This window comes from Stegodyphus dumicola, chromosome 4 (genome assembly GCF_044657685.1).
Source record: "Stegodyphus dumicola isolate Sdum_Otavi_A_Nest chromosome 4, ASM4465768v1".
NCBI classification, from domain to species: Eukaryota; Metazoa; Arthropoda; class Arachnida; order Araneae; family Eresidae; genus Stegodyphus; species Stegodyphus dumicola.
The window spans coordinates 214,093,834-214,118,052 of record NC_140771.1 but is presented as its reverse complement, the minus strand read 5'-3'; the positions used below and the strand labels follow the sequence as shown (position 1 = coordinate 214,118,052).

The 24,219-nt window shown below is 32.2% G+C and overlaps 1 long non-coding RNA gene and 1 other non-coding gene across 2 annotated transcripts in view; both read left to right on the top strand.

Moving 5' to 3' along the window:
- Positions 1-24,219, top strand: part of LOC118199869 (uncharacterized) — a 158,543-nt gene that overhangs the window by 59,666 nt on the left and 74,658 nt on the right. The gene's annotated exons all lie outside the window — the stretch shown is intronic.
- TRNAM-CAU (transfer RNA methionine (anticodon CAU)) lies at positions 7,852-7,924 on the top strand. Its single transcript has one exon. It is a non-coding gene; the product is annotated as a tRNA-Met (tRNA).

Genomic DNA, 24,219 nt, shown 5'->3' with positions numbered 1-24,219 from the left:
TTGCTGAACCGTATATTACTATTTACTTGCACCGTGCAAGGGACAAATTTGTAATTAGCATTGTATTCAACTGAATATGAGAGAGATTTTTTTCCTTTCTGTGGTGACAGGACCCTGCCTCGTTTGAAAGGTTTTCTATCTTCCCATGTTTTCCTCCTCTGCGATTCATTTTGACAATTGCCACTAATGCATGAAATATTTTCCCTATTTTCAATTAGTCTACTGCAGTCTTTTGCCTTCCTTCCGCTACCAGGTTTGCGAAAATTTCCGCCCAAACGTTGCTCACATCCCACTGTACATGTGGTTATAGATATTCTTCTCCTTCTAAACTTCATCGCCAATCCAAGTGGTTCTTCTAGTGTACGAAAGTTATGTATTCAAAAAAAAGCCTGAATCTGAGGGAACAACCTACATAATATAATCTCTACATCAGGTTTTATCCCATACAAAAAGTTTACCAACTGTATATTTTGCAAAATGAGGTCAGTTAATTCTTCTGTTTTAGTCTGATTTATACCAAACGTTAAAGCTTCAAATTTCGCCCAATCTTTCCCCACGAAGAATGCTTTCAGAATGACAGTTTTAAACATGTCAAACTTATAACTCTTGCTGCCTGGTTTACCCAATAAGAATTGACCAATGCTTTTCTACCAGCACTGAGCCTCTTCTCGAAGAGCAGCGATTGCTGTTGAGAACGTTTGCATCTCTGCAACATGGTAAAGTAGAAAATGAGTTTCTAATTGTTTCAAGGTCATTACGTAACTACTGCCGTCGAAACTGATGATGCGCCGATGGTGTCTAAGATAAACCGAAGACTTCCAACGTACTTCCTGGTGCTTTAAATCTTGGGAAGCGACAGGCTAAACGTTACTTGGTCTTGTGACTTAGTTCGCAACTGATTCGGGCGACACTTACAAGATTATACTTTCTCTGATACTGGAATTTAAGTCCTATAAAACAACTTTTTATTAAACTATACTTTTAATAAAACAGGGTACGGTTCTTGTTGTACATAACCACAGCTTCTGGCGATAGACTACAAGATTAAATACACTTCAAACAACCTAAATGATAATAATTAGTTAGTTTAATATAAGAACCTTACAAGCTATGAAATGTACATTTTACATAAAAGTGGGTAATTGGTTAGAAATCTCACAGAACTTACATAGTAAGGGATAACTCTGATTGGTGTCCGCCGAAAACATCGCGGATGAAAATGTCGGGGAGAAAACAACCCAAGGCGAAAACTCTACAAAACATCATGGGAGAAAAGAAAGCAAAGAGTAAACATCGCAGTTCTAAAACATCGTGGTACAGAATATCATCGTCGAAAATACAGCGGTTCAAAAACTTCGCAGTATAAAAACATCGTCGTCGAAAATATCGTGGTAAAAAATAAAGTACCTACAAATCATCGCATGACAGTAACATAGCACACATGCGTTTTTCAGTTTTCAAAAGTTGTAAATCCATTTTCGCATAATGTTTTGGGAACGCAAGAAGGAAAGAGGGTTATTTTTACTTTTATATTTCATATTTTTGAATGACCTAATAAATTTTTTCTTCAAAAGTAAGAAGGAAACTTAAGCATTTAAAAATTTAAAATGAGGAGAAAATTAATGCAACTTATAACACTTAATAGAATTTTAAATTTCCATAGTTAATTAACAAAGGTCATTAATAAATGAATCTTTTTTGTAGTTTTACTCATAATTTGTCATGAAAAATAAAGCCTAAAAATGCTTAAAAAAATCAAGACAAATAACTACATGAGGTTACCTCTCTAAAAATTGGTTACTTAATTAGCAAATTATTTTCTTTCACATTTGTTAGTCTGGTATTGTTTTGATAGAAATTAAACCTTGTTTTGTTTCCGTTTATTCTTAAAGTGTCGTTAACAATTCTTGAGCTTCCAAATCTTTATGGGAATAATTTTTATATTTTTGACTACGGTGTTTTTAAACTGCGAAGTTTTTGAACCTCTTTACTTTCGACGATGATATTTTGTACCAACATGTTTTAGAATTGCCATATTTTCCGTTTGCTTTCTGTTCTGCCACGATATTTCGTTACTACGACGTTTTCGTCTTGCACTGCTTTCTCCGCGACGTTTTCGTCCGCGATGTTTTAGGCTGTAACCCTCTGATTTGGAGTCTACACCAGTTACTTATTTGAAAAGAGCCCATTTCCATTCTTGAAACATTTAAATGATGAATGGCTTTATAAATTTGCATAACAATCCAATAGATTTTTGAAAATATATCAATTCATTTCAAAATTACAGCACAGTTTCGTAACTGCTTTCAGAGTGTTTGACAAAAACGGATTCTATGATTAAAATGTTAAATTTTTAAGATCAAATATTGAAAACATTCGGAAGTGTTTAAAATATTTTAAAACTTTACATTAGAATAAGCGCTTCCACTTACAAATCCAGAGACGGCATGTTGACCCACTTAAATGGATTATAAGGATCATTCGAACGAACAAAGTGAGGAGACCAACTAGACTTCCAATCTTTTCCATGAAGAATTCCTTAAACATCTTCAAAATTATCATTCTGTAATAAATGAAATATTTTCCAAACATATTTGTTTACCTTATTCATCGCAGTTTATAAATTTGTAATATTAAAATAATATAGTAATAATAAGGTACATTGCGAGAATAATAGCGGGGTGGGAGTCGTGCTATCCTTTTGTTCGTTTAGAAACGCGTAATTATTTTAATTGCTTCTAAGCAATGATATATGACTGTAAGGTAAAAGAAAAAAAAATTATTTACACAGCGTACTCTATATTTTGATGTTTTAATAGGCGGTGGGAAGAAAAGTTTATTTTTCTAGCCCAAAGGGGCAATTAGTCACGAAAGGGACTTTTTGCGTTGAGTCACTAAAAGCGTTGTATTCATTTCCAAATTGTTGCCATCAACTGTTATAGCCCTGTACTATATTTAAAGCAATTAAATACTGAAACATCTGCATGAATGTATGTATGTTTTTTGCAATGGGAAAAAATAGGTACCTACAGCCATCAAATCTTGAATAACGTAGTCATCCATCCGAATATGAGCATATGGAAGTTTGAATTTGAAATATGGAGTTTCTTTTATTGTCTATTTCATATTTTAAATTCATATTGTAAAATTTCACATTGTAAAATTTTAACCTAATTTTTACTTCCTTGTACAAAGTAAAAAGGAAGTATTGTAATCGCAAAAAATTTCGGGTATCATATTTCAACGAAGATATCCATTTTGACGGCTATTGAATATAATTTAACGATGTTTTTGCGTGACATCTGTACGTAAGGACGGAATAAAGAACTCTTTTTCTCCCGAAAAAATTATAAAACTGACTTAATATGAATTCTGAGGGGATTTTAGTAGCGCATGCACATTAGGTAAGCGGAGCTGAATCGTCTGCGAAAAACTGTTTCTTTTTATTTGTTTAATTTCTTTTATACATCGTTTTAGATTTATTATAGTATTTGAATAGAGCTTGTGGTGATTCTTCAGATGATATAACTTCTGTGCACTCTGAGTTATAAAGTGATTGAGATGTAATGCTGTTAAGTTAACCTAGCGCTGAAATGTCGCTATGGTAAATAAATTTAGTGAACTTTAAAGAGTGCATTTATTCTATTGTGCTTTATGAGTTATCCACGAAGTAGATTTAATTCAAAACTCGTTAACTGTTAATTCAATATGTTTAAATGAAATGAAGGAAAACTGCGTATAATTTAATATTCCGTATAGGGAAGTTATGTGGTGTGGTGTACACATCAGATTTTTTATTAACAAAATAAGTGATTTCAAAGCGAGCTATGCAACACTACAGAAAAAAAAAAATATCTCCGTCACCTGAAACTATGTTTCGCAAATGCTATTTTTAGATATTTTAGCTCAAAGAGACATTAGCCCAAAAGCTCTCGAAACGTGTATGTGTGTGAATGAAAACCAAACGTATTTTGGGCGTAATATAAAATCTGGAAGCTTTTAAAATTTTTTTTTTAGTTCAAAGGGGTTTTGTTCCTGGGGGACTATTGTTTTCATTTTGCGATTTTGCGTTGAATCACTCTGAATCTGAATGTCCGTTTCACTTTTCAAACTGTTGCCACTAAATATTATCGCCCTGTATTATATTTCAAGCAATTAAATAATGAGGAATCTGGAAGCCCAAATTTTAAATTTGTTTTATTATCGATTTCATATTTTGTAAAACGTTAACGAATTTTTCATTAACAAACTCAAAGCGAGCAAAGGCAACGTTGTACAGAAAAACGTTTTTATCTCCAACGCGTAAGAATGTGTATAGGAAATTCTAAAGATATGCTCAATTTAAAATTATTTTGCGATATTATTTGTGAGCTCTTGAATTGAATTTTAAGTGCAAAGAACATGATATTTAATATATGAAGGTTGTTAAATGTTAAAAACGCACACAAAATGTTAAAAAACGCCTTTGGGCCTAATTTAAAATCTAAAAACCTGTAAGAAGTTTTTAAATTTTTTTATTTTATGTATTTCTTTTCCTATGTATCTGTTGTAGGTGTAAGTAGAATGCTGTCTTTGGAACTAGCCCAAATTATTTTAAATACACCTCTTATATCTGTCACGGTTAAATAAAATTTGAATATGTTCGCTTACATTAAATTGCTTTTAATGCTTCACAAACTGCAAGAAAAACTTTTTACTCTGCATTTTCTTTCATAATTTAAAATTCTCATAATTCTAAGTAGATAGAATAATATCATTTACATAAAAGCGCCTTTTCCCAAGACACAAGAGTGCCCTTGTTTAGTTTAAATGTTTTCACCAAAATATCAACGTTCTAGTTTCCATAATTTCCGAAGAATCCATGAATGTAACCAAAATGAATGCCAATATCAAGATATTTCAGAGACCCTGAAGTTACCCGAATTTCGAAATTTCTGCATATTAGAAATCTTTTCGATTTCAATTTTGTAGTAGAAATTTGAATCCATTTGATAATGAAAGCATAGCAAATAGCTTGAAAAACAGAGCATGCTCTAAGAATCTGATATTTTTTTTAATATTTTCAAAATATTTATTAGAAAAGGCTAGCTTTTCCTTTGAAACAGGTCTTTTGATACTTTTCAATAATATCATGAGTGTCAACAACAACGATTTTCATAGCCTTTCCAATTTGTAATAAGTAGTAGACAGGAAAATGTTGGAAAAGAATGTCTAGTAATAGTTCTTTTCATAGCAATATCGATCAAGGTTCTAGTTTCAGTTGCTGAAAGAGCAATGATAATAAAAAAGGTCTATAACTAACAGTTCTAAACACTGTTCAGGAAAAAAAAAAAAAAAAAAAAACCTTGGTTGAATTTTCCAGAGAAGCTTGAAATTAACTTTCATTTTTAAGAACCTCTCTAAACTTTTTATAGTATCGCAAAACTGTATACCTTTCTTACAGGTTATCTTATTATAAAAAAAATTTAATTTATAAATTCCGTTAGAATAAAGAAATTTAAATAAAAATATGCCATAAATAGAAAGAAAATATCAGAATGTTTTAAAAATATAAAAGCTAAAGTTAGTAATCAAAGGCAAACTTTTATTAACCTATGCACAATAATAATAATCATAAAATGCATCAAAAAATGAATATGGAAAAAAATCTTCGTATTATCATTATCTAAATTAAGTCTTTTCTGAAATTTCAAATTTTGTTTTAATGAACAAGAAATAACCACTGCAATCGCTAGTGACCACCTTTTAGTCCATTGTCCACCACCTTTTAGTTCGGATGCCACTTGTAGAATCTTCTAGAAATTTTTTAAACAAGAAAAGAGATAAATCCGCTTTATCCTCATGTGGGAAACCAGAAATTCGAAAACCGGAATTTCCGACTGCTAACCGGACATGCTTTTTAATTAAACTACGAAGGCAGTACCTTACACTCTCCAACCTTAAAGGGCAATTGGGTAGGAAAGAGCACATTCACCAAATCCTTATCATGATAATTTTTTATTTTTAGTCCGCGCGCTTTATACTTATATCGGAGCAGGAACTATGAAAAATGTGCAGTGCCCTAGCCGAGATTCGAACTTTAAATCATTCAATTGCTAGCCAATTACACCACGAAAGCACGTAGTAAAAAGGAAGAAAAACCTTACAGGCCGTCACAATGCAATGGCAAGAGTAGTAGTAGTAATGTAAATGTAAATTATGTGAAATCAGTGTTTGTCGTATTTTTCAAAATTTCTCAATTCATTGCTTTTAAAGTTAACGAAAAATTCCTTTCAGGGTTTTCCTTCTTGAATTTCTGCGTTGCTTTGTTTTCTCCATTTTCGTTGCGCAAGTAAATGCATCTTCCAACAAATGTTGCATTTTAAATGGAAGAGAAACATTTATATTTTTGTAGACGAATGTCATATACTGATATCGTGCATAAATACAAAGGGATGATACTAAAAGTTTAGAAATTTTGGTTTCGCAATAAATATTTACTATGACAAAAATATCCGGAAGTATTCCCTAAATGACAAAACTTCGCGTCCTTTGGTCAGCAGTTACCAGATCCCTTTCAAAGCAATCTTCTCCTATGTAATGTAATTAGCCAAGATTCTCGAGTTTTTTAAGGTGTGCGACACAGTCCGTTTTCAGAATATTAAATATTTAAAATACTTAACACATTTGATTTCGTTTTTAATAAGTTTGAGTATAGTATAATGTTTTATTTTATCTCATGTTTACTGGTTATTAGAGCAATAAATTTCTTTACTGAGATAACTATTTATTTGAGAAAAAACCCATGGATTAAATTAATAAGAATATTGCAAGTATTTTGCATTTGCCGTCTAGTCTTACCTGCAACAATAGATGCTTTATCCTCCGCGTAAGCGGAGAAGTGAAAAGGTTGCTCTAGTCATTTTAAACTTTGTATCATATACCTTTTTATTTTCCATAAAAAATGTTCCCAAAGTTTAATTTCGCTGTCAAAATCATTTTTTACATATAATTTGCTCTTTCTTCTTTAAACTTGTCTAAAACTTTTTCTGTATCCAATTTTTGCGAAATGTTCCCGCAGTTTCATTTCGCTGCCAAAATAATTTTTTATACATAATTTGCTCTTTACTCTATAAACTTGTCTAAAACCTTTTCTGTATTCAATTTTTGCTCCAATTTCAGTTTTCTTGTGACTTTCTGAGTCTACTCAATTGCTGTCTAAGTTCGTCGTCGTTCCACCTGCTTATTGCCTTAAAAATCTTAATAATTTTAGTTGGAAGTTATTTTTACACGTATTTCATGCATTACTTAAACTCCTAGTGAGCAGTTAAATCAAGTATCGTGTATCACAATAATATAAACAATTTAATTTTCAAGGTACTGTAGCTTAATGTGTATTTTCCCTTAATTGTTTTCATTTTCTTACGAAGAAGTTAAAACACTTCTAACAAAGAAAGTTGCGGAATGAATAGGAGAGGAGAAATGAGGTAATAGTTGATACATTTAAAATCAGAGATGCTTGTTTTATCTACCCTTTGTGTTTTAAACGAGATAAGCTTCAAATATAGAGGCAAAAGTTCAATCTGACCTTACTTTACCATATGTTATTTCAAATATCATTATTAGGACTATTACGAAAAATAAAATTATTTATTATTGTATCAATGAAATCTAAACGATGGCCACGAAGGGCAGGCCTTACACTCGAAATAAGAAAAATGCCACACGCCGCTGTATCATAGGAAGTTTGCGAAACTATATAGTTGGGTTTCAGGTCTTTTGTTTATTTGTTTTACAAACAGACATGTCTCAAAATACTCATAATATTCTCTGTTAAATGCTTATAAGGCATTTCACCCGCCTTCTTAGTATGCCTTCGTGGTGTAGTGGTCAGCACACTCGGCGCATATTCGAGAGGTCCGTGGTTCGAGTCCCGGTGAGGGCATTGCTCATTTTTCATCTTTCCTGCTTCGAAATAATCTAATGTCTGTACACGCTTTACGAGTTGGTAGAAATTTTTCATGAGCACCGTCACAAGAATAAAAACATTTCTAGTTTGCAGAAAATTTCATAATTTTGTCCAGGGCCCTGGTTGCAACTTATTTCGTATTCCAGTACGTGAACAAAATCAAGATCCAAAAGGAACGTAATAAAACATTGCTTCAACAAATAAACAAAAGCAACAACAAAAAGGGCAAGGAAAACAGCAAATGTAGATGCAGAAATAATATTTACGTTTTCTATCTTCATTCACAAGAAATTTTAATGTTATTCCCCTTGGAAAATTTCATTTTTCCACGATGATGGTATGCTGTTACACAAATATTGCAAGATGACTTTATTTGAAATTTATTAAGAGCTGAAAGGAAAACCATGTCACAGCAAAAATGTAATGTAAAATTTTGTGTTCCTACAATTGTAAGGGTGAATCAAATATAAACGAGCCTTTTGTTTAAACAAAATTTATTTTATAGAAAAAATCTACATTTCTCCAAATTATTTTTCTAAGTAATCTCCTACTTTTATGATACATTTTCTTCAATGTTTTGGTAATTTTTTTCATTCATAGGATGAAGTTGGATGGGTATCTAAGCAGTTGCGCACGGAAGTTTCCATTTGATCTTTGGACTCAAATCGCTTGTCTCTAAGTGCCTTATTGTGGTGTCCAAACATGTGAAAATCGCATGGGGATATGTTTAGGCTATACGGTGGATGATCAAGCATTATCTAGTGCATTTACATCAGTTTCTGTTGCGTTACACCTTCTGAGTGGGGCCTGGCGTTGTCATGGAGGGGACAATCTCGTCTTTTGCGTCAATACTGAAGCGAAACTTGACTAAGAGATCGCAGTTGTGTTAATTGTCTGACGCTGTGTGAGAAATCCACCATTAAGATCTCCCTTCAGTCCGAAAAATCCGTTACAAGTGCGAGGACGACGGGGATAACCTTGATTCGCAACACGTTCGCAGCCTTGTTTGCATTTGTTGCACCAAACCTTCACTCTTGTCTATGAAAAGGTAACTTTTCCGAAGTGGGCATGCAGTCTTTGGTAAATTTCGGCTGGTTTCACGTTTCCACTGACGAGAGAACTTTAAGATGATGCGTTGCCCAATAGGGACGGGCGCACTCCTATCACTCATCGTAAGGACTACTAAATAAAGCACAAGATAAGCTGGGCTGATATGGTTGGTTCTCTTACTCTAGGCAATCCCGCCTACCGACTTCACTTCCCCAAACACATACAAACACCCATGCTGACGCTCAGTCAATGAGGGCTCGTTTATATTTGATCACCCTACGTATCTTTTGATTTCTACTGATGAAAGATAAATTCTATTTCTAAAAATCAGTTTTCTGTCGTTTAAAATATTCATAAAATAAAGTTATTGAAAACAGAAGAATAAACGATTATTAAAATCAAATTTTATTAAGTAGAAATATTATTCAAACATAAAGTAAACTGACATTTATTCAAAATGTATTTGAAATCTATGAATGAAATTATTTTCCTATTACACTCAAGATATTATATGAAAAATAGTTGCATTGCTTCCATTCCCTTGATAAAAATAGGAATTCCTAGAATTTGATAATCACCTCTGATTGATCAGACGGTAAGAAAGTAAGTAAATTGTATACATGTTCCAGCTAATGCAGGCCACTGGGACAGGGTCACAACTGAATATGGCGCAAGGAAGACGAATCTTGGAGATCGAACGGACATTCTTGCCGAACACCCGGTTCGCACACTCCCGTATCAATGGACTTGAAAATAAACTCACCACTTTCGGTCAACCAGAGGTCACGGCTGGGTTGGGCTATATGCCTGAAGATCTGACTAATCGTTTGCTACCCGCCAGTAGTTCGCGGGATGCCCTTTCCTCCATGTTTTAGACAGAATACGGAGGACAACAGATTTGGAAGCTCATTTGCCCAAGCGCTATACCGAAATTTCGGGATTTCACCCAATTCCCTTTGGTCCAATCGTATAATGGTCTTTCCTTGGGTTTTGAAACCGCTAGGCTCGTGTTTTTGTGCCCCTGGAGTCGCTACTATTATGGTTAAATACTAAGCCAATGTATGCAGCTCCCAAGGGGTGATCAAGTAGTAAAAATATCAGAAAATTAGTGATATAATGATTGGTTTAAAATTTTCAGTTTTTCACAAACTGCTTCTGCTTATACAAAGTGCATGCAAAATATTTTTTAAGCGATCCATATAATTAAAACATAAGTTTATTTTTGTTATATTTTCCTCCAGATTGTCTTTTAATTACATCTTATTCACCTTCAAGTTTATATAAGAGTAGTTATATATGTATATGTTATACACAAGTGTAATGTTGATATATATATATATATATATATATATACATGTTACACAAGTGTAATGGTAAAATGAAAGGGTAATGGAGTAGAAAATGAAGTTCATCAAAGATATTAATGAAGGCAAGAAAACATGGACGTAGCCTGCAAAGTTTGAAACTTCATCCTCCAAACTTTCCAACATTTTAACTACTGCGCGATGCGATAGATATGTGTTTTGGCTCCTTGAAGTTAAATATGATGTTCTGTGTTTTCACTTATTCATTTGCAAATTAAGTCAAAAAAAAAATCCCCCTGTTTTATATGATTACCCCATACAATTTAATTAGCACTTACTTATCATTAAATTAAACTTAGACTCTGCGAAATTCCCATCACATGTTAATGATGCTGTATGTAACATATTTTCCTTTCGCAACATACATCGATCTGCAGTCCATTTCAGTCCACACTCTTTGAAATATATCGATTGTAACCGGCGCAACCACATGGATAATGCGGATTATTTGAGTCACCGTGATCCGATCATAATTTCGACACGAAACAAAAACCACAGGGTCTGATGTATAGAAAATTTAGAGCCCATGTGAAGAAAGCATTACCTTTAAAAGAGACATTGAATGTAGGTCAGGTGAAAAAAGGATTTCACTCAGAAATCTGAAGTATCTTTCTTTGCAAGAAACTTCATTAGTAGAAGCTTAATTTAATGTGTCATAGGTAAATACCGGACAGTTATATTGTTTGCTGTAAGCATTTGGAAGAGGTTAATTTTTTGACTTAATATGTGTTATGACTCTTTTCCCAGTTCAAAGGCATTAAAACGCAAAATATCTGCATTAATTATGGACATGATGGGTTGAAAAAAAGGGGGCTTAAATCTTTGAAAGAAAACATGGATATCTTGACTTTTAAAAACAGAAGATAACATAATGGCAGATTTAAAGTTTAGTACTACGTTTTACCATAAACTGCGATGAACAGCCTACTTTTCTTTTCAGACTCACAATGAATAAACTACCACCTTAAAGTTAATCTACTCAAAATATGATGCACGAAACAATATTAGTTACTATAGCGGTGAACTGATAAAGACACAGATTACTTTCTTGCTTTTCTAACATTATTTTTAAATTTTAAATTTTAAACGTTAATTAATGTATTTGTCGGTTGATAAAGAGACTGTTTTATTCATTTACTTCTTTCATTCCACCAATCCCCCTGATCAGCGCGCAACTGATTTATGAAAATTTAATTTTCGTGCTTGACATTGACATATTTTGCCCCTCTATTTCTTGCAGTTTGCCAGTGTGGTTCAGTTTTTGCTTTTACATGTGCTTTATTCCGAACAGAATATGGGATTAATTTTAAAAGTATTTTTATTTTGCTTTATTACCATCACTTGTTGCTGCGATCTGTGCGCCACTGGATTGTATTTTGAAGCATGTTTTACTTTGCAATGGTGTGTGTATGTGTGTAATATAAAAAATATGTAAATCAAAAGTATACTTTAAATTAACAATAGTCCTTAATACCCCTTCTCTATTCTAAAAATCGTAACAGCTTTTCTCGACTGCGTCATTTCTGGATCAATCCATGTCGTATGGCTTGCGTAACGCAAATTCGGAACTAAAACCTAATTCGGAAAGCAAATTCGGAACTAAAAAATTCGGAACCTAGCAAATTCGGAACTAAAACTCAATATTTCGTGAACTGAAACTTTTCTAGCCTAAATCAAAGCCTTCTCTTGGTGAGCCTCCATATTGGATATTGAGCAATTAAGCTTCTGGCTATCCTTCTGTAATGACGCTATTTCGCTATGCTCTCATCCTATCGCAACAGTAGCAAACTGTAAATGTTCTGGAAATAGACACGGTTAGTGTAAAGTAAATTGTGACCACAAGTGTCAGTTGTCAGAAAAGTGAATATTAACAAAATGATATGAAAGAAACATTCAAAATGACAGTCTCTAAAGTCCGGGTTAGATAAAAAAAACTTCTTATATTCAAGATCTTCTCCGTATTCAAGATGTATAACATTCTTGAATAGATATGTTGGTATTGTCTCAAATTTTCTACACACAGTCTTTTGTAAAACCTCAACACTGTTATCAATAGAAATTGTTTCCAGAGCATGGTTATGAAATTGCATTACATTTAGTACGTAATTATTCACAACAAAACAAAAACAGAGTTACAATATTGTACAGCAATATAATAAATGATATATATAAAAAATACGAAAAATGGGCAGATCCATTATAATGTAAACTCAAAATTTTGATAATTGAAAAAACCTTTCTGACTAAAATAAAAACCTTCTCTTGGTGAGCCGCCATACTGGATAATTGCGCACTTTAGCTTCTGCCTATCTTTTTGTAATAACATCTATTTAAGACATTTGTTGTTTGACTTCTGAATTAACATCTATTTCTCTGTGCCCTCATCATATCGCAACAGTTAAAAAAGGTAAATGTTCTGGAAATAGACACGATTAGCGTTAAGTAAATTGTTACTATAAATAATATCATTTGAAATAAAAGTCAATATTAAATTATAAGTAATTATAATAAATATTATAAGTTCCTATACACTCTATTTATTAAAAAAATCTGATGTGTACACCACATGACTTCCTTGTACTGAAGATTAAATTATACGCATTTTTCTTGCATTTCATTTAAACTTATTGCATTGAATTAAATCTACTTCGCCGACAGCACATAAACCACACTAGAATAAATGCATTCTTTAAAATTCACACTAGTATTTGTTTACCATAGCGACACTCTGGCGCTAGATTCACTTAACAGTATTATATTTCGTTCATATTATAACTCATAATGCACAAAATGTATATCATTTAAAGAATAGAATTATCTGATCGTTGCCACATGTTTTATTCGAATACTATAATAAATAATAAAGCTAGAATGATGTATAAAAGAAATTAAGCAAATAAAACAAAAAAGAAATAGTTTTTCACAGACGATTGAGTATTTCTCATTCAATTAATTAATTCTCACTTCACGAGAAGGCAAAAATACATAAAAACTCAAAATATCTATATTAAAAATTACGAAGTAAATCTTAAAACACTTATTTCCTCGAAAAAATTCCGAAAAGGGTTAAGCAGGATTTAATTGGCAATAATAAATGAAGGCGTTATCTTTGTTGTTGCGAAGCTAAGTTTCTCTAGATTGCCAACAAATCCACTAGTCTGCTGTTTCAAATGTAAACAATCAATGGCCGCCATAAAAAAGGCTTAGCGGCACTTACACAACTTTAAAATTGTTGATAATTCTAAAACTATTGCATACAGATTTACTAAAGGCATAAAAACCTTAACCGGAAGATAAAAACAACATAATTCAATCATTTTTAAAGCAAAAAATGTACAATTTACAAACATATAATAGTAAAGAAACTGAGATCACTGAGCCGGGTAACAGAGTGGATATATATATATATAAATATATTTATATACGTTTCGTGCAGCCGATTGCAACCAAAATACGAGGTGCACATCTACATGCTATAGCAGTCCTATATACAAAATTTCAACGTTCTGAGGCTACTCATTTTTGAGTTATGCGAGATACGTACATATGTTCGTACAGACGCCACGAAAAATTCTCTTCAGAATTCATTTTAAAGCAGTTTTATAATTTTTTTGGAGGAAACGACTCTTTTATTCTGTCCTTACGTACAGATATCACGCAAAAACATCGTTAAATTGCATTCGAAAGCGGTCAAAATGGATATTTTCGTTGAAATATGCTGCTTGAAACTTTTCGCGATTACAATACTTCCTTTTTACTTCGTACAAGGAAGTAAAAATTGAAGAAGCTTCATTCATTTTACGCCAGTTTTTATTTTAAGAGGTAAATACATATTCGCTTTTAAATATCTCTTATCGAAAGCCTGAACAGACTGATTGACACAAAAACATTCCGAAGTTACGTAACAAAACATTTATTTTGATGTTATATAGAATTCTTGAAGTGCAGTTCTCATGGTATAAAACGTTATTATAATCACGGCATTAATACCAACGCAAATAAATGAAAATGCTAGTAAAAAAAGACAACAAAGGGGCTGTGTTAACTTCTAAATTGTTCTAAATTTGATTTAATTTTTTTATTTATTTACCTGAATACGCAATTATTATTTTTTTCTGTCTTTAAGTAAATTTACTTTGTTGAATCCAGTACTATATCTCCTTTCCAAATTTATTAATATTTAAACACTTAAAGGTTGAAATAAAACACGATGCGGGTACATTGTGCGCAATCGTTTGGATCACAAACAATTGTTTTTCTCATATGTTCTCTTCAAAAACAACTTATTCAAACTGACGTTATTCATTAAATATAAATTCAGGCTTTGAACGAGTTTGTAAATATTGCTTGACGAGGAAAGTGTATCAAAAAGCGTTAAAAAAGATCATTTATCACAAGAGAGAATTTTTTATATATCTCTCTCTCAATTTCTCACTAGCACCTTTTACTGCGACAGAAGACATTTTCACGGGGATTTCTCCTTTTAAGTATACTTTCTGAACAGTTTTATACGAGTACTTCGTTTATAAAAGAGTTTTTTAAAATTTTAACTTTTCCTAAGTAAAGAAAGTGAAAATTCTCGATTGTTTTCCAGTATTAAAATTTTAAAAAAATAAAGAAATATGCAACTATAGTTATTAATATAAAGTTATGATCCAATTAGTTTTGATCAAATAATATATTGGCTTAATTTCGCAAGCACGGCGATGCGGAATTTAATCATTCGTCACGATTTTCATTTTCGTCGAGCGCAAAATTAAGTCGGAAGTCAGAACTTTTCTCTTATTCATTGACGAACACAGGAAACACTAACTGAAGATCAATAAGAAGATGTTGTATTCATCCAATAATGAGTTAATGAAACTGTCAGACACTTATAGAATGGATCTATACTAATTTGTTTCTAACCGAGTTATTTCACAAAACAGATGCATTTGACAAGTTAAGTATTTGAATTGCTGAAGAATTCTAATTATCCGTGTCTTGATTTCCTAAGGTCCGAAATATTTGAGGCGGACTTGTATGTACGGTGCACTGTTTTTCTTTTATAGCTAAACTGGTGTGGAGCTACTTAAAATTAGCTTTTTTCCAATAACAAAGTGTGATCTGTTTATGGAACGAAATGATGGAAAGAAGTGCACCAACACCCCTGTGTATATTGCAACACTTTTTGTGTATTAAAGCATATTTTTCATATTTTTGTCGAAAGCTTACGAACAGTATACTCAAAAGACACAGTTTAACTAGAGTCTATTAGGTACTTCTCCCGCCTTCTTAGCAAGCGGCGCATATTCGAGAGGTTCGAGGTTCGAGTCGCGGTGAGCGCAGTGCTCCTTTTTCATCCCTCTTGCTTCGAAATAACCTAATATCTCTACAGTGGCATCCGAACTAAAAATGGTGTGGATAATAATTCTCCACAACCAGGATTTGATGATTGTGTCTCCTAATCCCCAGTCACCCTTTAAAACGGGGAGTGTGTATAAAAATTGTCACGTTTATGCTCACGAATTCACGATTCTATTTTTTTATATAAAAACAAAACATTTAATGAAGAGCTTATGTACATTATTTACATTATTGAAAGCACAATCATACATATATTATAAATTTTCCCATCATAGGGCCAATATTCGTTTATCAAGAACAATTACCGCTATGCGGCCAAGATCAGATCATTTCAAGGCGTCGCCCTCTAGCTTAACTAACAGAGTATTACATTCCTTCTCTGCCGCCAGTCACGTGACCTAGTCGGCGACAGACGATAAAAAATAAAAGAAAAAATGAATCCATCGGAGGGAAAAAGAAATAATTTCAACAGGGAGTATATAAAGTATTTCTCCCGCCTTCTTAGCTTGTCTTCATGGTGTAATGGGCAGCACACTCGGCGTGTATTCGACGAGGGCATTGCTAATTTTTCATCTCTTCGAAATAACCTAATATCTCTACAAGCCTTCCCTATTCGCCATTGCTTTGTACCGTCACGTATTTCTATTATAAGAATGAAGGTAAGCTACTTAGTGTTACGGTTTAATTTTACTCGATCGCATCATTAAATACTGAAATGAAAACGAATGGATACATAAGTTAACATTTTATTTATTAACACTCTTACTGCTTACAACAATCAATGGAATACAGGTTCATGATACGAGAAGCACAAGAGATATTGTGAATATCAGCTCTACGAATATACTGTGTAGATTTGTAGATGCGGAATAAATGCAGTGTTTATATTTAATTTAGAATATATAGATATATGAAGGAGGTATTTTTTGACATTTGCATTTTAATGTTTATTCATCATCGAGTCACAATATGCAAATTGGCCAATTGTGCTGTTAACACCAACCGGCCCACCGAACGTTTTCCCGTTTAGGAAGTAAAACTTCTGTGCTGGATTCGTATGATTTGCATGAATGATGGTCTCGATCAAACCAAGGAATAAGAAATAAGAATTGGCAAGTCATGCAGCTTCGGCAGATCCATTAATTTTCTTAAACTGTTGTATTTTCTCAATAAGTGAGCCACAACGTATGCTATATATATTCAATTCCATGATACCGGTATCGATTAATCCAGTGCGCAGAAAGATCAAATGAACTCTCATCGGCGATATGAAGTCTTTTCTAAGCCAAAGCATGGTTAGAATTTCCTTTCAGAAATACCCCGCCAAAATACATACATAAAAGTCTCTGATATACTTCTAAAAGAAAATGTGCAAAACATTAATATCTTATTTTTTTTCAAAGTAATATCCTTGTACCTCGATACAATTTTCACATAGTTTAATGTATAACTTTATGGTCCGTAAAAAATTAAATCTGGAAGTTTCTTCTTAAAATGTTCCGTAACTTCCCTTTTCAAGCCATCATCATTTTAAAATTCCTTTCCACGAAGGTGAGATTTCAATTCGGAGAACAGATAATAATCACATAGGAAAATCTAAGGTATAAAAAGTGGTCCAAGCTTACTTAAACCTATACTACTGCTTTTGAATTGCATTGATTCGTTGCGATTTTGAAACTGCTGAAAGAAATTAGGGAAAATCATATCGCAAAAGTTTTATTCTTGGAAAAATGTTCATACAGAATACGCAAAACAACGGATAATGTATGCTAATGCTAACACCTCCAATAACTGATCTTCACAAGGAATTATCACCGGAAGGAAACGAATCACCATGCATATGATAAAACCGTTGTTCTATTTCTTTCGGATTTATGACTTCTTTTGTCAAAAATTTAAACACAGAGCAATTATGTTAAATGAGATCAAAAATTTAAATGTTTCGGAACAAATTAACACATCATTTTATTCAAGAAACAGTAAAAAAATAACACAAATTATTTCATTAACGAAATTTTCAAACTTTTTTAAATATTTTATTATTTATTGCAATATTTAGTATACTTATTTACAATATTTAGCATTTAATTTTTTAATGTTTATTTAAATATTTTAGTATTGGTTAGAAGGAATTTATTGTCAAACATTTTTTTATATGCCAGGGCGGAAGTTTTTGGTTTCACCGGACCATATCGTCAAGAAGCCTTGTAAGGATTGAATATCTGGAAATTCGCTAATTTGACATTGCTTTCATTCCTGAAACACTTCTGTGATGTTTCCGCTTCATTTCTCTCTCTTTATTCAGTGAAATCGCGATTGGTCCGGCACTCATTTGGTCAAAAGTGCGCATTTATTTTTAACCATCTGAAAAACTGAAAGCCTTATTTTCTTCAAATGGAGGGAATGGCGGCTTTCTACATTTTTCATGACTCGTGTAAAAACGTTTTTCCGTTTCTTCGAGAGTTTTTTTTTTTTTTTTCTTGTGTATGCGCTTTTTCCATATACGTAACTTCGAAATTTTGACCTTCACGAAGGCATTCAAAATTCATACGAATATAAGAGATACAATATTTTATTCAACTCTGTATATTATTTGAGATATTTTAAGTTTACTCCGACATTTCGATCAAAGCTATGGGGCTATGCATCTGCGAAATATAGCCATTTTAAGTTGACAGTAGTCTTAATTCGAACTTAAAATTATTAGTAATGTTCATGGAAAGGAAAGGAGACGGAATTTTGGAACATCCCGAAACAAATTTGCATTCTTGCTGTATGCAATGTATCACACAAGCCGAAACAGAATGATAACATCATAGAAATTTCTATAAAACAGATTAAAATAATTTTGTAGCCTTTGAGTATCCGAGTGTTTTAAATATTCGTCATTTATTTTAAAGACCTTTTTATGTCAAAATATGCTTTTGCCTCAAAGAATAAAGCAATAATAAATTAGTCAATTTAAGAAACTGGAAAACGCCTTATAAATCCCACTAATTCAATGTTACTATTTTCTGTTATTATTTATTAAACAAGTTATCAGTTAAATGAACTTTCGTAGTGACATATTAAAACTGTATTATGGTAAAGGATGGAAAAAGGGTGTTTACAGATTTTTGAAACAACTTAGGGGCTGTTTAATTAATGTTAAAATGCAAAGAGTATTTTTTTAATAATCTATCTAGCTTTCTTTCTAGACTATATGTCTGCCTCGTGATTTCCATGACAGAAGAGCTTTTCATAATGTTTCCAGGGTTACTCAAAGTTACTATAAAGTTTCCATTCCTCTTCCATTACTTTTCAGACCCCCATCAATCGAATTTTATAATGATTATTTTTTTTAATTTATTGTTAGTTTTGCATAAGATTTTTTTATTTACTGTTAATTTAATTTATTTGCCCAAAGCGGCGGTAGCCTAGAAAGGCTGTTAGTTTCGAAGCGGCATTTTGCGCTGTTTTACTATAAATGTCCGTGTCTCTTTGCAAATTGTTGTTACCAAATATTATCGCCCTGTGTTATATGTAAAGAAATTAAATAATGAAGAATCTGCATGAATACATGTATGTTTCTAGCACTGTGACAAAAACGACAGTATCTAGAGCCATCAAATTTTGAATAATGTAATCCTCCACCCGAACATGGGCATCTGGACGGCCGAATTTCGAATTTGTTTCAATCTATTTCATATTTTGTAAACCTTTAACGAATTCTTGATTAACAAACTCAACGAGTTCAGAGCGAGCACTATACGGAAAATAACAGTTTTATCTCCAGTGCGGAAATTCTAAAGATATGCTGTTTTCAAATATATGTATGTGGTTTACGGACGAAGAACATGATATTCAATAAATATAGGTAACACACAAAACTTTAAAAAAAGGTTCCTTTTGGGCGTAATATAAAATCTGAGTGCTTCTAGATTTTATCTTTTTTTTTTCCCTTCATTACGCTCGAAAATTTTATGCTCTGAATTTTATGAATTATTAAAACAACTAATCCACTTTAATGTTAATAATTTAATGATCATATAATCAAATAAATATTATCGTTTTGAATGTTCTTATAGTTTGGAAAATCATTGCCTGAAAATGTTCATTAAATTAAAAAATAATTGTCCCATCTTGATTAATTTTACCTTATTTATTTCAAAGTATCACATACTATCAATCTTATTTAATTTATTTAATTTTACTTTATTTTTACGCAAAATTAATTTCATAAATTTTGTGCTTAGAGTTTTTAACAAAGTAAAGATGTTTGTACAAGAATTACGCGTGAAAAAAATGCGCGAAATGCAGTAAAAATGTGTTATTGAGATATATTAAATCCTATTTGGAAAAAACTGTGGCTTTCATCATCTCATCACTATACAACGTATCACATTTAATAATTAAAAAAGACTTAAGTGATACAAACGCCATAGGTTTCAATGTTAAAGTAAACCAGATCGTCCCTACTCTTTCTTGCCGATATGTCGGTGACGCATGCCCCGCCCACTGGGTTAGTCTATCTCTTATAAGGTCCATGACTAGGAGTCAGTGACGTCACGCAAGAGCAAGCATAGCATAGTAACCTTGCTCCGACCCAGAGGGTCGTAGCCTTGAGAGGAAAGAACTGTACGTTTCAGCTATTCTTTCCAAATTACGCAAATGCATATTTTGTCGGTATATGGTTTTAATATAACACACACAAATGGTGAAATAGGATAAATTAAAATGTAAATGTCGCTTATATAATTGCGTTTCTCTGTTTAGTTGAGCTACAGACGATAATACGCCTCATAGCTTTAAGCAGTTTCATAACATCATAGCTTCAAAGCATTATAGCTAACATCATATCTTTAGCTATAGTTGTATTAGAGTACTTAATTAGTTACTAAGAACCGCTTAATTGTATTAGAATGACATATTTTTCAAAATAAAATATAACCTAAAAATCTTCATAAATATTATGTAGCTATGATTTAGCATACGGTATGTGTAAAGGAGTATTCTCTGATTAATATAACATTAATTTCTCTGATAGACTTTTTTAATTTCATTAAAGTATTTTCTACTTTTATGCAATATTGATTTCACTAAGACATGAAAATAAGCTTGACTAAGTTGTTAAAGAGATATTTTGCGTACATTTTTATTTTCTAATTACTAATGAATTGTGTTATTATCTGATAGTGTCTCCAAAAGCATTTGACCATATTATATGAAGCGGAAGAGATTCTCGTTGCGTAGCCTAAAATATATTTAAATAAGAATTCCACAATCATAAATTTTGCTTGAACGGGAAAGAAAAATGTATTTTTTTTTAAATAATAGGAGCGAAACTTAGATTGGATTTCAGCTGGCATAATTAAACTTAACCTGGATGTCTTTGCTTTGAAAGACTAAAACCATGTATCTGAGGAAATTAACTGTATTTAACGCAAACAGAAAATTACGAAGATTTTCCTTTAAGGTCCAAATGCCAGCTTTCCGAGTAAAGTAAATCAAATGGCTGGTACGTGAAAATGGATCGAAACTCTCGAAGCATTCAGCCTCTCCAACCAATCTGCACACGCTTTACGGTTCAGATACTTTTTTCATACTACTCTGAAATATCATATTGCTGGCTAGAGAAGGAAGACACAAATCAAATAAAAGAAAATCCAGAATTCCCATTTAAGGCATTTTGTACGGTAAAAAAAATAATAAAAGTAAAATACACGCTCCAGGCACTAAAGAAAACATCATTAAAAAAATGTTATAAGGTGTTTTTGTAACGAAAAGATAAACATAAACTGGAGTAAAGCTGAAAAAAACCTTTGCTGCATGAATGGCTCTTTCAAATATGTCTTTCTTATTTTTTTATTTTATACTGTTTAGAAAGAAAGAAAACAGCATTTTACAGTAACTGATATACGAAGATTTATTTTGTATACATATATGTATACAGAAATTCTTTTTCTTGCTAGACTCGCTTTTATATTCACATTATACATACTATAAAAAGAATCTTAATAATCAAAGTTACTTCAAGTTGCAATTTACGTTGAATGAAACTAAGAAAACCTGAAAGCAGATAACAGTTACATCAGACTTGCTTCATGGTAAAATTTGAAAGATAGCTAATTAAACAATGAATTTTTCTACAGTACATAGAATTTTAAGATTCTGAATGCTTGCCATATTTGCCGGAATATAATTTTATAGTGGAGTTCGACATTGCTTCTTAAAGGAAAGTAAATTATTTGATGGTAAATTGATAGAACATGAATTCAAGATTATAAGTTCTTTCAATAATGCATTCAGGAATAGAGATGACGTTCATAGTAGTATGAAAGTAATTCATTAATCAGAGTTTATATGGGTTTGTCTTACTGAAAACCTATCTCTAAAATCTTAAGAATGAATAGTGCAGCTCTGGACATTAATTACAATTTTAGCCATAAAGAATATAGCAAAGTTCCTACAAAAGCACGTCTAGTATCTTGCACTTGGAGAAAGGCAGTAGGTCAGAAGTTAGTAAGATTAATAGCGTTAGTAATTTATGACAACATGACATCTGTGATAACTGTCTCTACTCGTAATATTAGAACTCCAAGTGTATGTATTTCATTAACCCTACAAGGCGTTCGTACTAAAGCTGTTTGTGCAGCTATCTGTGAGGATATTCTCTGGGAACCAGTGAAATTTCTGGAGGTAATGATTTATTCCTTTTGTCTTGAAAACAGTATTTCTACAACAGAAACTTGTTAAAAGCCCATTGTTTTGAAAATCTATTCGTTAAATTATTTTCTCTTTTCCTTTAATTTTGTTGCCAAATTAGTTTATTTTTATGTAACTTCCGTACGGGTTCGGGGTTTGTAATGGATTGAATGCAACTAATTGATGATAGCTCTAAAATTTATTTTCCCAAAATAAATATTTTACAGTTCTGGAACTTAAGACGAAAGCACACGCACATCTCTTCTTACTAGGGAAGAGCACAATCAGTAGTTACCTCATTTCAAACTACCAATAACATTAAACACAACGAATGTAAATAGCACCCAAAGCGCGAAGCTCACACGGAGATCTCTCCGAAGTTAGCTCTCAGTTAAAGCTACCTATAGGAATCAATTCGATTACTGTACCAAATATTATACAAAAACCGCACCAAAGCGTCCCGAAATGGTCGCCACGTTGGAAATTTTTGGCAATTTTTCGCCAAATTTGGCTGCAAAAATATTTTGCCAGCTTGGCGATACCTCACCAATTTAGAGAGATAGTCATTTGCCTCAATGTGCAATGGACTTGCTCCTGTAATCTTACTTTTCAAGCAAAGTTTCGCTCTCTTTATATTTTCATGTTACATTTTGCAACATTCGTAGCACTCGTTATATCGTATTGCAAAATAAAACAAGCATTAGATAAATATGAAATACCCTAGAACTTCATAACTGGAAGAATAAAATATTCTAAGACTAAATAAAAACGCATAGTTATTGTAAAATTAGTAAATAATGAAATATTTGTATTTCAATAAAATTATACAAAAAAAATGACGCAAAAAAGAACTGCATGAAATAATACTGGGTTTGAACATTTTTATTATTTTTATTTTTAATTGCAATTTTGTCTACCATTCGATGATTTATATGTAAGGGAAAAACTAAGAAATCAGGAGGAATAAATTTTATGAAGATATTAAACATTAACAAAGGATTAGTAATTAGTGATGGGAAAACTGTCTTACGATGAAACTTCACATCTCGAACTTCTCCATCTTGCAGATCTATATGTTAATGCCAACAAGATAGTCTAATCCACCACAGTCACAGCCATTTTGTCTTCGATGTCCTGAAAGATCTCTGAGAGAATCAGTTGACTTAATCTTCTTATTGTCTTCAATCCTGAATCTACCACTGATCCTTTAATACGTTCCATATTTTCTAAATCACTGAAAATTACAGATCCGCCATTGCTGATACACGACTAAAGAAAACAGCATTTCTCAATAACGCGTTGTCACAGAATGATAACTTGTCCAATACTGTATTATCTCTCTTTTTGAAAGTTACTGGTATAGCGGCATTGGTGACACATTTCCTGGTATAAAACGATTAGTTATAAATAAAATATGTATTTAATGAAATTCTTTGAAAACATATGTCATATAATGTTAGCATTTATGTGTTAAGTGCTTTATTATACATCTTAGATAATCATAAATACAATTTTTTGAAAATCTGAATTTGATCATTTATAGAGTTTGGCTTGCTTTGGGAGCATAAACTAGTTCCAGACTCCTAAAAACGAATTATCATAAAGCGAATTGTCATTGCGTCTAAAGTAACTACAGAGTCTTGAAAAGGTTCAGAAAAGCCTTTTCATTTAACAGAACTTAGAACATATATGCACTTCATTGTGCTAATAGAATCAACCACCACTTGTGGCGATGAAACTAAAGTAAAATTCAAATTCAAATTTAAAACGTAGACAAGTAGTTAAAAGACTGAACAGTTAAATTTAAGGCTAAGCTGGCTCACAAAC